This window comes from Vombatus ursinus, unplaced genomic scaffold (assembly GCF_900497805.2).
Source record: "Vombatus ursinus unplaced genomic scaffold, bare-nosed wombat genome assembly UNPS02008961.1, whole genome shotgun sequence".
In the NCBI taxonomy this organism is placed as follows: domain Eukaryota; kingdom Metazoa; phylum Chordata; class Mammalia; order Diprotodontia; family Vombatidae; genus Vombatus; species Vombatus ursinus.
In genome coordinates this window covers 9950721-9965492 of record NW_020948739.1, presented here as the reverse complement: position 1 = coordinate 9965492, position 14772 = coordinate 9950721, and the positions used below count along the sequence as shown (strand labels likewise).

Here is a 14772-nt window from a genome sequence, read left to right as displayed (position 1 = left end):
TCTGACTCTTCATGACCCCATTTGGGGTTTTCTTGGCAAAGAGACTAGAGAGGTTTGGCATTTCCTTCTCCAGCTCATTTTATAGCTGGTGAAACAGAGGCAAACAAGGTGAAGCAATTTGCCCAAGGTCACTCAGCTAGTAAGTGTCTGAGGTCAAATTTGAACTCAGGAAGAGGAGTTCTCCTGACTCCAGGTCCAGTAATCTATCCCCTGTGCCACCTAGCTGCCCATTGCAGCCACCTGGGCTGCATTAAGACACATAGATTCCAGAATGAAGAAAGTAAATTCCACTATATTCTGCCCTGATCACACCACACCTAGGTACCACAGTTTAGGAAGGATGTTGATAAACATTAGAATGTCCAAATGGTGGCAAAGAGGATAGTGAAGGGTCTCAAGTACATGCCACATGATGGTCAGTTTAAGGAACAAGGTATATTTAACCTGGAGGTTAGAGGGTGTGGGGTATGGGACAGGAGATCTGTCTTTAAGAATTTGAACAGTTGTCTTGTGGAAGAAGAATTAGTCTTGATCTTTTTAGCTTCAGAGGGCAAAACTAGATACAGTGGGTGGAAGTTGCAGTGGTGCAGATTTAAAATTCTGGGAAAACCTCTAACAGCTAGAGCTATCCAAAAGTAGATTAGACTGCATCAAGGAGGTCATGGGTTCCTCCTCACTGCAAGTCTTCAAACAAAATCTTCAAGCAGGATTATGATTTCTCAAGTGTTTGTTATCGTGAGGATTCATTTTCCATTATGTATTGGACTAGATAGCTACTGAGAGCCATCAAACTCTCAAATTCTGTGCTTTGGTACAGATATTTGGTAACTACACACACACACACACACACACACACACACACACACATACATACACACACACACATTTTTATTCCCTCAAGAGATCCATGAATTCTTTCTTCCAGCACTTTGTTTTCTGTGTTCAAAAGTTCTGGATGGTTTTTTCACATTATTTCATGCATTACAATGTTCAGGGTTTTTTACTTCTTGTGTTCTTCTGGGAGATCTATAATCTTTAAATTGCCTCTATGCATTTTGTTTTGGTTATTTGCTTGACTTTTATGGAGATCATGTTTAAATACTTACATACATACACACATTTATATGTGTGTGTGTGTGTGTGTGTGTTAGATGAAGGCATAGATAGCATGCTTGTGAAATTTGCAAGTGACAGGAAGTTGGAAGGGATAGCTAACATTTCAGATGACAGAATCAGGATCCAAGAAAGATCTTGACAGGCTAGAATAATGGGGATTGCACAAATAAAGGATAGGTAAAACAATAATTTGTCTGGAAACATATCTACAGGCTTTAGGGCACGGCACACTCAAAATAAATCAGTGGTGTGCTATGATAGTCACCAAAAACTAAAGCAATTTGGTCTGTGTTAATAAAACTGTAAAAGTCATAAGCATAATAATAGCTAATGTTTATGTAGTGCTTATAGGTTTGCAAAATATTATTTCATTTTATCCTCACAACAAGTCTGATAGGTAAGTGCTGTTATTGTCCTCACTTTACAGATGAGGAAACTGAGACAGGCAGAGGATAAGTGACTTGCCCAGGACTACACAACTAGTATGTATCTGAGACAAAATTTGAGCTCAGGTCATCCTGACTCTCACTCTACTGTTCTATCCACTGTACTACTTGACTGCCTCTAAATTCTAGTGTCCTGGGAAAGAGTGCCACCACACTCAGCCCTGGTCAGATCATATATGGAGTACTGTATTTTCTTCTTGGCCACCATATTTTAAGAAGAACATTGAAAAATTGGAGCAGGTCCAAGGAAGGACAACCACGATGGTGGGAAGACTGGAGACTGTGCCACAAGAAAATCAGTTGAAAGAACTAGGAATGCTTCACCTGGAGAAGAGAGGCCTAAAGGTAATAAGTATTTGAAGAGCTATCATACTTATTGTAGGACCATAGACTGAGAGACTGTAGGGGAGATTAAGTCATTTTCTCCAGAGGAAACTGAGGCACAGAAAAAATAAATGATTTTCTCAGGGTCATATAGTTGATATCTGAAGCAGTATTTGAACTTGATGCATGCTACAGCTTCTTCTTCTTCTTCTTTTTTCTTTTTTGTTGTCAAATGTTAATTTATTGCAATAGTCTCCTTTGTAGCTTTTAATTTGCTGGGCATTCCACAGCACCACTACTGATGTCATCAATGACATTGTGAGGATGCCTGCCATCAATGTTGCAGCCCACAGACTGGGCTGTTCCAAATATCTCTTTAATGGTTCCAGAAAGGTCTCTCGCCAAGGATCGGTGCCTCATCTGTCAAGCAATGTTGACAATCTCATCGAGAGTGATGTTTACATTGTGTTTAATATTTTTCTGTTTCTTTCTGTCCCAAGGAGGTTCCTTTAGGGCTTTGATGATTAAGGCTGAGGCAGAAGTCACAACCTCCATCTGGGCCAGTCTGTTCTGAATGGTAAGTTTCACTGTGATCCTTAGCCCTTTCCAGTCACCAGTTGCCTTGGCAATGTCATCACCAACCTTTTGGGAGACAAACCCAAGGGACCAATTTTGGGGGCCAGAGCTGATGTGGCACCAACTTCACCACCAGTGCACCTTAAAAACACGACTTTAATTTCATTAGGGTCAAATTTGGGAGGCATGGCGGCAACGAAGGTGGAGGCTTGACCTGGATGCTTTGGGCTGGCTGCCGGTGCACCTTTACCACCATGAGCTGGAAGCCAAAAACCATGCTACAGCTTCTTGAAGTCACAGCTGAGAGGTGAGTGCTAGGTGGACACCCAAGGTTCACAAACAGCCCTGGAAAGGGTTTGGTAAGCCTTCACACCAAATGTGGATATCCCGTACACCCTACCCTGTGAGTTAAGGAGTACTAGTAACGCCTCCCTATTTATAGATGAAAGGCCTGATCCTCAAAAAGGTTAAGTGATTTACCAATGGTTTTACAGAAAAAGTCAGTCTGTCTTTGGACCAGATCTCCTAACACCAAGTTCAGCACTCTTTCCACTATACTATGGAATGTTGCTGTATTTCAAAGTACATTTGTGACCTCTGTTAAGTTACCATCCAGAATTAGTTGTTGTTCATTTGTGTCTGACTCTTCGTGACCCCATTTGGAGTTTTCTTGGCAAAGATACTGGAGTGGTTTGTCATTTCCTTCTCCAGTTCATTTTATAGATGAGGAAACTGAGGCAAACAGGGTTAAATGACTTGCCCAAGGTCACACAACTAGTGAGTGTCTGAGGCTAGATTTGAACTCACAAAGATGAGTCTTCCTGACTCCATACCTGGCACTATATGCACAGTCCAAAAGAATAACTCCAATGCTGAGAAAAGTCATTTACATAAAAATTAGGCATACAAATTAGGAAATATATTCTGGGGCAGGTGAAGTCCTATAGTGTCCTATAATGGGTTTTTTCCATACATGCCCAAGCTGTGTAAGATGGAAGTACACATGTGGGAATCCTAACACCTGAATGGGAGCAGCCTCTTTCCATTGGCTACATATCCAGACCAGGCTGTCTTTAAAACTGACAGACTGGGTCAGCAGCATCCAGGGGGTGGAAGTTTTGTTTACCCACAGGTGAACTAATGTGGGTGGGGGAAGGGTTACCTCTCACCTCTTTGAGTAGGCCCTGTGACCTCAAAAAAATGGCCTTAGGGTTTTGGTCTGGTTTGTTTGCTCTTTTTCATTCTAGAAGCAGGAGGCAGAATCCCGAGATCTGGGAACTCACTCCATGGCAACCTCAGAGGCAGGTTTCTAGGCTAGAGACATGAGTTCTGGGTGGTGAGACATCAGCCTAGAGGAACTTTGGAATTGGAACTTGATGAGACTATAAGAACAGGATTAAATTGTGAATGTCTCCCTCTGCTTTCCAAAGATTGAGACAGTGTAGGAAGGGATTATGCCCTCACCTGTCTGTGTGATGTTTATATATTTGTTCTTACAATATTAATAGTTAATAATAATTAATATGTTGAAGTAAATATTCCTTTGTAAAAGCCAATCTGACTGTTAATAGTTATATGGAATGGAGTGTAGAGGACCCCTAAAATTGGGGAAACATTGTTGGGGGAGGCTAGAGTCAATGGCAGAGACACTAGATACCTCCAAACCCTCTTCAGGGTACCAGAGAACCCTAGACAGTGGTGAATTATAACATAACCTGGCACTCAGGCACTGGGGGCCAGAGTGGCCATTATTGTACATATATATGTTGACTGCCTTGTTTTTGAATGAATGAATGAATAAAAAAAGCACTATCAGTTTTTAGTATGTGCCAAGTACTATACTAAACACTACTGCTACAAGAAGAAAAGTAAAACAGTCCTTGCTCTCAAGGAGTTTACCTGATTATTGGGGGAGATAAGGCATATAGAAGGTTTCACTAGAAACTCAGGCCCCTTGCCCCTAATTAAGCCATGGGCATGGCCAGTCCTGGGAAATACTGTAACATAATGTATGGAAGTGGGACTTGTAGTCAGAAAGACCTGGGTTCAAGTTCTGCCCTTTGCAGCTACCAACTAAGAGATGAGGCTCAAGTCACTTAACCTGTTGAGTGTCCCAGGCAATATTTTAAGATGATCTACTAGCTGTGCGACTATGGGCAAGGCATTCAACCTCTCTGTGCTTCTGGCAACCATTTAAGATCATAGGGAGGCTGTGTGGTACAATGGGAAGGATCCTAGATTTGAAGTTGAAGGACCTTCATTCTAGTCCAGGCTCTCTCATTTACTGCCTATTTGACATTGGGCAAGTCATTTAAATTTTGTAGGGCTCTGTTTCTCATCTTTAAAGTAAGGAGATTGGACTAGACAGTGTCGAAAGTCTTTTTTTAGCTCTAAATCTGTGATCTCAAATTATAAACAAGTTGTCAATCTGTATCAAGTGAAAGAGTTTCCATTTTTGGAGTCCTTTATGCTGATAGGATTACAGGTTAAAAAATGACCAACACTAGTTCATGGTAAATGAAATATTTTCTAAGGTTCTCTAGCTCTTTTAATTCGTGAAGCCTACCCAGTACCTCATTACCCTTTCACCTGCAATTCTCTTTTCAGGCACATCAGCAGGACACCCACCTTCCTTCCCCCTTCAATAGGTATACTTATTACAAAATTTTAATGATGACCAACTGTGAAAGACTTGGCTACTCTGATCAATACAATGGTCCAAGAAAACTCCAAAGGACTCATGATGAAAATGCTATCCACCTGCACAGAGAGAACTGATGAACTCTGAGTGAAGATTGAAACGTATTATTTTCCACTTTCTTTTTTTTGCCTTTTTTTTTTTGCAACATGGTAAAATAGAAATATGTTTTACATGACTTCACATGTATAAGTGATGTCATATTGCTTGCCTTCTCAATGGGCTGGGGAGAAAATGGAAGGAGAGAGAGAATTGGAAACTCAAAATTTTTTTAAATGAATGTTAAAAGGAAAAAAAGAAAAAGAAAAAATATGTATACTTGATTTGTCCCTGAATGGCATTTTTATGAATTTGGCCCCTGAAAATAACCTCTTTAGAAAAACCTTGCTGGGTTCAAAGTCTAGGTCTTCAACCTGGGCTGGACCAAGTCCAAGGTCAAATCTTGTGAGGTGACCTAGTTATCTATAAATAGAGTCTTCAGTCTTCAAGCTTCAATGCCAGCCTTGTGACATCTGATAGGACTGTCTGTGGTATCACAGGGAGATTCAGCAAAAGAGAACAAGGCTTCGCAGGCCACCTAGATACTTGACCCTCTTTTCACAATCCCTCTTGATCCACGGGAGACTACTTTACTCCTTTCACTATTGCTTGGTCCACCCCAGGCTATTTACCACGCCTTAATCCCATCCAGATCTTTTCACTGTCTTTTTTTTTTTTTCAGTCTTACCCCATTGTGCTGCAGATTCACTAGGAATCTAGCCCCTTCTATTGGCACTGTGATAAACCTTGCCACATTGACTGAAAAAAAGAAGATGGAAGAGAGCAAATCAATGCCTTTTATCATTTACTTGAGTGCATTTAACTACTCTTCTGAGGAACCAGGAATAGTTTTGACTCCTTTTCTGCTTCCTTTTGTTTGTTGCTTCCCCCATTAGATTGCAAGCTCCTTGAGGACAGGGACTATCTTTCTTTTTTCATATTTGTAGCCCCTGTATTTAACACAGTGCCTGCCACATAGTAGTCACTTAATATTTATTGACCACTGATTGAAAGAATACATTTTTGTTTACCTGTCTGTATAAAGTTAGACTGTGTGTGTGTGTGTGTGTGTGTGTGTGTGTGTGTGTGTGTGTGTTTGGTCTGGGGTTTGTTTTGTTAATAAACTCACTTTCTAGTTCCTGGGAACCCTGAGAAATGATGGATGAGACATGCCCAGACAGGTATGTGTACTGTTCCACGTGCTTCACCCTATCCTACCACACTAGGGATTTTTGGGAGCAACTCATCCTACACGTGAAGTACAGTCTGGGCATGAAGTATGGCAGAAGCAGCTGTGGCATTCCAAGGGCCAGGGGTTAATCACATTAGTCATAACATACTTCTGGGGAACAGTAAAAGAGATAAACACACTCCCTTCTCAACCAAAACATGGAGAGGCTGGAGAAAGCTGCTACTAACTGGAATCTGGTAAATGTGAAACTGGAACACTACTAATAGACTCTGCCCCACCCTTGGTATGGCCAGCAAAGGCCATTTGGGGATGGAAACCTGGCAACGGTGTGAATGGGGTCACTGTCAAGCTGTCTTTATTTATAGCCAGAGCAAGCAAGCAATTGATTAACTTGGGGGGGGGGGGGGAATAAAGAAGTTTCTCCTTTTTCACACCATTCCATAAAGATTATATTTGGACTGTGACTTAAACAGCCATATGAACCATTCAAGAAGACAGGCAGTGTCATGTGTAGGGAATAGAGAATTGGTCTTAGAGTCAGAAAAACTGGGTTCAAGTTCCACTTTTGACTCATACTGGCTGTGTGACCCTGTAAAAGTCATTAACTTCTGAGTGCCTTCATAATGTTCTAATACTAAATGTGGTGGAATATTTACTGATCTGCTTTATTAGGAGTCTGCTCACTGGAGAGCTTCCTACACTGATATTCAAATGGATTCATGATCTCATTGACTTTCTTTGAAAATTTTAGTCTCTGGGATCCTATTTATCTTTCCTTTGAAATGTTTGAAATCTGCTTTCTCCCATTCTAGGATGCATATCAGGTTACATCTAGATTTCCTTTTCTATCACAAATTCCAAGATGGAATGGCCACTTCCCACTCCACCCCACCAAGGTGTCCATCATTTCAGCAACCACTTCCTACTTGTTAGTGAGAATCTGATCCAGAATAGAATTATCCCTTGTGGGTTCCTCTTAATATACAAAGCTATAGTACTCCCATTTTTACCTAGCCTGTTTCTTTAGAATTAGGCATGCATATCCAAAATCACAGTCAAGTTATGAGTTTCATCTCACCAAGTCTCAGTGATACCTGTAAGGTAAAAGTTACTTCCTTTGCACTAGGACCTCTAGTCCCTAGACTTTGAACATTTGTTTATAGATGTTAGAGGTCAGGGGTTTTGTTGCTGTTGGAGTTGTTTTCAGTCATGGCCCACTCTTCATGACCTTTTTTGGATATTTTCTTGGCAAAGAAACTAGAGTGGTTTGCCATTTCCTTCTCTAGCTTATTTTACAGATGGTGAAACTGAGGTTAACTGGGTTAAGTGATTTGCCCAAAGTCATACAGCTAGTAAGTATCTAATGCCAGATTGGAACTTAGTCTTCCTGATTCTAGGCCTGGCACTCTTCTCTACTGTGCCATCTAGCTGCTCCAGGGGTTTTACTACTAACTTTTTATCTTTGTCTCCTGTGAATTTCTGGGTAACTCAGCTAATATTCTACTACAGATTGATGTTTACATAACCTCAACTGGACCCTTAATGCTGCAAGGCAATACTTTTACGAATCCCTAATTAACTCATAGCAGCTCTTCCAAACCTTTTCATCCTTCCTCAAACGTTCCATGGCTCTCTCTCCTTCTACCCCCTCAGCTGAGAATCTTGCCTCATATTTTACTGAAAATTTTGAGACTATATGTCAAGATCTTCTTTTCCCCTCCTCATCTCACATTACCCAGATGCCTTCTGCCACTATCTTTAGAGTCCCCTGTCTCTTTACCCCTGTTTCATGTAATGAGATGGTCTTTCTCCTAGACAAGGCAAATCCCTTTTGATCTCATTCTATTCTGTCTTCTCCAAGAGATTGCCTCCTCTTTCATTCCCATTGTGTTACTTACCTTACTGCTTACACACACACCCATGTCTCCCACACCCTCAAAAAACTCCCATCGGATCCATCTCTATCAACCCATATCTCTCCTGCATTTTGTGGCTAAACTCCTTGAAAAGACCTTCTACAATACAATCCTTCCTCTCTTCTCACTCTCTTCTTAATTTTCTACAATGCAGCTTCCAACCTCATCATTCAACTAAATCTGATCTCCCCAAAGTTACCAGTGATCTCTTAATTGACAAATCCAATGGTCATTTCTCAATCATCCTTCTTAACCGCTCTGAAGCCTTTGATGCTGTTGTCTCCTTTGCTGGATCTTCATCCAGGTCATGGCTGTTACCCACCCTGTGGGTGCCCATAGGGCTCTGTCTTGAGCCCTCTTGTCTTCTCCCTGTAGACTATTTCACTTAGTGACTTCATCAGGACCCATGGATTCAATTATCATCTCTATACTGATGATTCTCAAATCGACTTATCAAGCCTAACCTCTCTGCTGACCCCCAGCCTCACATCTCCAACTGTCTATCAGACATCTCAAAATGGATGTTCTGTGAATATCTTAAACTCAACATGTGCACAACTGAATTAATCATCTTTCTCCCCAAACCCTCCCCCTTCAAAACTTCCCTATTGCTCTTGAGGGTACCCCCATTCTTCCAGTCACCCAGGCTTACAACCTAGGTGGCTTGGCTAACACTGTCTCACCCTCCAAATCCAATCTGTTTCTAGGGTCTGTTGATTTTACCTTCATAACTCCTCTTGAATGTGCCTGCTTCTCTCTTCTGACACTGCCACCATCCTGGTGGTAGCCTTTATCACCTCATGACTGGCAAGAGCCTGTGGGTTGGTCTGCCTGCCACAAGCCTCTCCCTACTCCAGTCCATCCTCCACTCAGCTGTCAATAATCTTCCTAAAGGGCAGGTATGGCCATGTAACTGTCTTGTCCCTCACCCCCTACTCAATAAATTCCAGTGGCTCCCTATCACTTCCAGGATCAAATATAAAATTGACATTCAAAGCCTTTCATAAGCTGCCCCACAACTACCTTTTCCTATATAACTTATACCCACATATACTCTGTGATCCAGTGACATTGGCCTCTTGCTGTTCCTTGAAGTAGATGCTTTACCTCCTGACAGTTATCTCTGGCTGTCTCCCATGTTTGGAATTCTTTTCTCCTCTATCTCAGTCTCTTAAAAGGCTTCTCTAGCTTCCTTCAAGTTCCAGCTAAAATGTCAGGTACTAATTCTAGTGCCTTCCCTTGGTTGATTATTTCCTATCTATCCTATGTTTTGCATATTTGTACATAGTTATTTGCATGTTGTCTTCCCCATTAGATTGTGGGTTCCTCAAGAACAGGGACTTTTACCTTTCTCTGTATCCCTAGCACTTAGCACAGGGATTAACCCATAGTAGGTACTTAATACATATCTATTGACTGACTATTTTTCCTTCTTTGTGGCTACTCTTTATAGCAGAGGTTCTTAATTAGGGGTTCACAGAAGAGGTCTATGGATAGATTTCAGAGAATGCATGAACTTAGATGGGAAAAAAGATTACATCTTCATTTCAATATAATTGGTTTCCTTTTTAATCCTATGTATTTCATTTTATACATTTAAAAGCATTAGTCTGAGAAATTGTCCATAGGTTTCCCCAGACTGCTGTAAAGGTCCATGATACACAAAAGGTTAAAAACTCCTGTTTGTAGTATCTTACTTGGGGGATATGCATAAAATCTTCTCCCTCCCCTGTCCTTTTTAGTTTAATGCTCTTTTGATTAGATTGGCAAGATACCTGACATATATCTTAAAATCCTTTGTTAAGTGTTCTCCATCTCTGGCCAGGTATCTGTCAACCATATAGCGTAACTAGTGATGCAGAAATCTGAATCCTATTCTCACAAACAATACATAATACAATACATAACACAATCTACTCATGCCTGCTCGAAAGACATCATTTTCATCCTTGTCCTTACACAAGTTCACCACAAGGTGAACACCAACATGTTATAGAGGATTTCCTCCATTTCTCCTAATAGCAGAAGGGTACTATTGAAGCACTCTGGCTCTCTGCCTGCCATCCCTTATTCACAGACAGCCCATCTTCTTTTCTTTGCATATATATCTTCAATGTTACCTTTTGCACCTATTCTTCTTTGAAGTCCCTCATTATCTACCATGCATCTTTTCTACTGCCTTCAATATGATGCACATTTTTTATAATCATGAGTCCAGACCAAAAAAGCTGTAAAGAGACATATTTATTTTGATTCATATGTGTATGTATAGCCCTTCCCCCTCTGGGTTACTTCCCCAACTTGTACTTACACTGGCATTTGGGACCCCAGAGGAGGGCAATTAACTCAGGTTCTAAGGGTATCCTGTGGGTACCCACTCCTATTGGGAGTCCAGAGACCTAGGTCCCAGTAATAACTCTGCTACTAACTATATGACCTTGGGCAAATCACTTGACCTTTCCAGGTCTTAATTTCCTCATCTGTAAAGTGGGTTTCCTTCCAGCATTAATGATTTATGACTCATAGGAGAGGAAAGGTTCTGAATAGGAAAGAGGATGGGACTGAAGGCCAACTTTGTTGAATTCTTGAACTTTTGGCCAGAGGAGTGAGTATAAAAAGACCTATATGTCTCAAAGTAAATTGGAATAGAAAATAGGGACAAGATTTAGGAGAATGGACTGGGTATAGTACATGATGTCCCACATGAAAGAGAAAGGAGGCAGTACTGGCCATAGCTTTAGTTGCCTTGGGCTGGGAAGTCATATAATAGTACCATATCTATCCCAGAAGCACAGAGATATCAGAAGCACAAGGTATCTGTAAGGTCATTTGATGGATGAGTAAACTGAGACACAGAGAAATTAAGTGACTTGCCCAAAATAACACAGCTAGTAAGTCGATTTTAACCTAGGGCCTGTGACTCAAAATCAAAGTTCTTTCCACTAGATCTCCTTTATGCTCATCAAAAACATTTCTGCTTCCTCCATTCTCCCCTCATTCATTCTACCAAATCATTTTCACCACCCTGAGCCCCAACACCAGAACCAAGTTATGGCCTGAATTTGATCACTATTCATGGTAAGTATAGAATTTTTGAGGTTAAAAGCTGAAGGCATAAAATATGCCTCTTAAACAAAACTACAGTTCAGCAATACTGTATTATCCTTTAGAATGAAGACCCAACTTCATTGATTCAAATCAAATGGGTACTCTTGGAAGAAGTCTTTTGTTTTTCTGGATACTAAATAAAACATAATTTTCTCTGGTAAGTAAGAAGCACTTAAATTCTTCCATGGTGGGATATTTAATTTCAGTAACAATAAATAATAATACCTGATATATACATATATATATATATGCATGTGTATAAAATATAATTTGGACCTCACAACAATTCTATGAGGTAGATACAATAGATATTATTATCCCTATTTTACAGACAGGGAAATTGAGGCTCAGAGAGTTTAGGTGACTTGTCCCTGGTTGCCTGGCTAACAAATGTCAGAGGTAGGATTTGAAACTTCTTGTCTCCAGGTCCAGTGTTCTATACACTGCACTATTTGGGGCATGGCCAGCTGTAATTTTCCTAGCCTTGAATTTAGTTACATTGTCACATTCCTACCTCTGTAGTCCAAAAACCATTCTATTTCTAGCTGAAAGTACCAGCACTGTGAGCTGGGGGGTTGGTACACTGAGTACCACAAGTGGTAGTCTTCTCAGGGTTCATGATTCCACTTGCTCATGAAGGCGGGGGACACAGGTCTGAACTGATAGTCGATCTTCTAACATGCCTGGGGGAGGGTAGCAGAGCATGGAGTCATGGGATCGAACATGACGTTGCTAACTGCCAATGGGCCTCAAGCTTGGTGTTCTCCCTTGATGTGTTTGTAATGTAGCTGAAGAAAAACAAACAGACTCTTTTCCCAGAGTGTTGGGAAATCCTTGTGGTTAGTAAAGAATTATGGAGGCATCAGATAAGAGGTGCTATCTAAAGAGAAAGTGTTATGATTATTGTATAAGACTTATTTACTGTGAAGTAAGAACCCAGAAACACAAAGTATCAGCTACTCTACAAGATTCCTTAGCAGGTACTTTGAATAAGCAAACCTTACTAAACAAGTAATCACAATGCTCCTTCTTGGGCCAAAGAAATATGGTTAGTAAAGCAACCAAAGGTGCAGATGTCACAACTTAAGATGTAACACACCTTTTCTAAACATCTGGTAAACTCTTGACAATGGCTGTGTTAGAAATAGTATCACAGAATCTAAAAACTGGAAAGGACTTTAGAGATCGTGTAGTCTGATCTCTCATTTTACCATCAGAGAAAACCGATATACAAGACACTTAACTGAATAGCCCATGTTGTGCAATAAGTCAGAGTCAGAACTGGGACACAATCTCAGTTCTCCTGCAGTGTGGTTTATCTCATACCATATTGCCTCCTAAAGAGTTCTGCTAACTCAGATTATAAAGAAACCCTATGGGTCAGGTTAGATGTCTTCAGTCATGTTCAACTCTTTGTGACTCTCTTTTGGGTTTTCTTGGCAAAGATATTAGCGTGGGTTCCCCTATCCTTCTCCAGACTGTTTTACAGATGATGAATTGAGGCAAACATCCATTCCTTAAAATTTTTGGTTCATAAGCCCCTGCCAAGGTACAATTTCCTTAATAGTCAGCCACTAGACATAATTAGCTTTTGGCAAAAATCATTTCTAAGACGGCATATTTTTTTAAATTACCTATACAATATTGCCTTCATAAGCCTGGGGTACAGTATCCCACAAACATACTTGGTGTCCATGAAAAAAGTATGCAGACACAAACTTATGGTACAATGGTAGTAAGGCACATGTGTGGGGAACACATGTGACCAGGACTACTAACTCCTCCATTACTGTAGGACTTTTAAGTACTTCCTCTCTTGTGGAGTCTCCTTCACAAAGCCACCCATTGGGCATGGTGTCTCTTCTGGAAGGGCTGCTCAACTGGATCTCAAGGTTTGCTCTGCTCCACGACTTGACTCTTAATTGCTGGGGCTACCTCTCACTTGAGTCCAGAGTTGGCCTTCTTTTTCACTGCCAGATGACCTATTCCTCAATGTTGCATCCTCCCTCGAGAGATTAACTTTTTGTATCCATATATTTCTGGAAGAGATATCTCCACTCCCTCAGCTATGCCTTAAATCATGTCTTGAATGATACTTCAGGGGCAGCTAGGTGGGGTGCAGCAGATAGAGCACCAGCCGTGGAGTCAGGAGGTTCAAATCTGAGTTCAAATATGGCCTCAGACAGTTGACACTTACTAACTTTGTGACCCCGGGAAAGTCACTTAACCCCAAATGACTGGCAAAAAAAAAATACTTCACCTACTGTACAAGTTGTCTTTTTTTAAGTAAGCTGTTCAGCTGCTAGATACTAAGGCCAATCTCAGTACTGAGGAGGGAAAAATCATCTCATCCCTCCAAGATATGAAGCTCTAGGTTCTTCCCTGACTACTGGTTCTCTATTCCAACTCACTTGAGTTACAGGCTATATCCAAGTCTTAGTTATGTAAAGCTCTTCAGAGGTATGGCCAATTTTTGCTCATCCAGTGGTATTACTCCTTTCTAACTAAATCAGGGAGGTATTTATACTAATAAATAGATAACATACAATCATAAGATCATAGAATTAGAGCTGAAACAGACCCTATAGGCTAGCCAAGCCAACTCCCTTATTTTACAGATGAGGAAATTGAATCCCAGAGAAGTTAAGTCATTTACCCAGGATGACCCAGCTAGTAATTGTCAGAAGTAGGATCTGAACCTAGGCCTTCATGACTACAAGTTCATTATTTTATATCAACACCTTGTTAACACCTTAAAATCTCAATATCTAGAGTTAAATCAAATGAACTAGGGGAGTGTAGAGGGGTAGAAATCAAATTTCCATTATGTATACAAGTTGTTTGTTCCCAGTAGAATTTAAGCTCCTTGTGGGAAGGAACCGTTTCCATTTTGTCTTGATGTCCCAGCACCTAGCATGGGAGTGGACACATAGTAGGTGCTTAAATAATGCTAATTGATTATCTTTCGACTGAAAGAAATAATTTAAAAGGAAAGAAAAGGGACCCAGGCTTCTGTGTCAACAGCTTGGTTCTAACCTGGTCAATGGTAGTGCAGGCTAGCAAAAGTAGAAAATAATGATGTGATATAATATTTCTGGTCCTAGCAGGGGTACATGACTAAAAGTACTCAAATAAATGCAGAGTTGCTTTCACTTGACAACAACTCTCAGTGTGCATTTACTGCTGCTTTAGATGTGCAGGTTAATCAGCCAAGTTCCCAGGCAGCAATCTGAAATTATTCTTGTTGTTGTTCACTTATTTCAGGAGAGAGAGACAGAGAGAGAGAGAGAGAGAGAGAGAGAGAGAGAGAGAGAGAGAGAGAGAGAGAATTGCAGGACTTCGGATGTGAAAAAAAAA

At 40.7% G+C, this 14772-nt stretch overlaps 1 protein-coding gene and 1 pseudogene across 1 annotated transcript in view; both read right to left on the bottom strand.

Annotated features, from left to right (window-relative positions):
• The window catches only part of BAALC (BAALC, MAP3K1 and KLF4 binding), a 104950-nt gene that overhangs the window by 21825 nt on the left and 68353 nt on the right, over nucleotides 1-14772 (bottom strand). The gene's annotated exons all lie outside the window — the stretch shown is intronic.
• Nucleotides 2154-2676, bottom strand: LOC114034346 (annotated as a pseudogene).